This window comes from Corvus brachyrhynchos, unplaced genomic scaffold (genome assembly GCF_000691975.1).
Source record: "Corvus brachyrhynchos isolate BGI_N302 unplaced genomic scaffold, ASM69197v1 scaffold1103, whole genome shotgun sequence".
Classification (NCBI taxonomy): Eukaryota; Metazoa; Chordata; class Aves; order Passeriformes; family Corvidae; genus Corvus; species Corvus brachyrhynchos.
In genome coordinates, this window is record NW_008236980.1 from 436,446 (window position 1) to 437,152 (window position 707).

Below are 707 nucleotides of genomic sequence, written 5' to 3' on the forward strand. Positions count from 1 at the left end.
GGAAGGAGAACATTCCACTGACCTGTTCAGTGTGGGGCAGCAGCAGGCACAGGGGCTCTGTCCCGATCAGCGGCGCTTCCTGGTACCCCTTGCTCCTTTGGGATCCACATCCTAAAGCGGCTCCTCCCAGGTCAGGAACACGAAGAAGAACATTTATCTCCTGTCCTGGTGCTGCTCCCCAAGACTCCGTGGAGTCACAGGGGAGTCAGAAATTGCATCTTTGGCTACGTCAGAGCTCCACTTCCTTGGAGTTACTTATCCTGATTTCTTTCTTTCTTTTCTTTTTTTTTTCCTTTGCCAAAAAGGAATTGGCTTTTATCAAAAGCTCCAAATGAAGAATTTTGCTAATGACTCTTCATTTCCTCCTGATTAGAAACACTCCTTCCCAGGAGAATGTCCCATTGCCCTCCCTCTGCCAACAGGTTACTACCATTCCTCATTTCTCTTCCCTGAGGGTTCATCACCCCTCCAGCAGCAGAGGGATGCTGCAGTGCTGGTGGTGCTGGCAGTGCTGGTGAAGCAGCTGGGTGCTTCTCAGAAGAAGCTCCCATTCTGGGAAGAGCATCAGAATCATTGCCAACACCTCCCCTGGGCCCAAAGGAGCACACCTGAGACAAGAATTCCCATTTTCCACTGTAATGCAGGCTCACACAGCCCAAGGGAAGGACAGCAATCAGCTGCTTGCAGCCAGGTTATCAGCACTGAGA

The 707-nt window shown here is 50.9% G+C and overlaps 1 protein-coding gene across 2 annotated transcripts in view; it reads right to left on the minus strand.

Annotated features, from left to right (window-relative positions):
- LOC103611868 (mas-related G-protein coupled receptor member H-like) overlaps positions 1 to 434 on the minus strand; it is a 9,717-nt gene extending 9,283 nt beyond the window's left edge. For both annotated transcript variants that reach the window (XM_017728656.1, XM_008629435.2), the window contains exon 1: positions 23 to 434. The gene's annotated coding sequence lies outside the window, so the exon portion shown is untranslated. The remainder of the gene's footprint in view (positions 1 to 22) is intronic.
- Between the last annotated feature and the right edge of the window lie 273 nt (positions 435 to 707).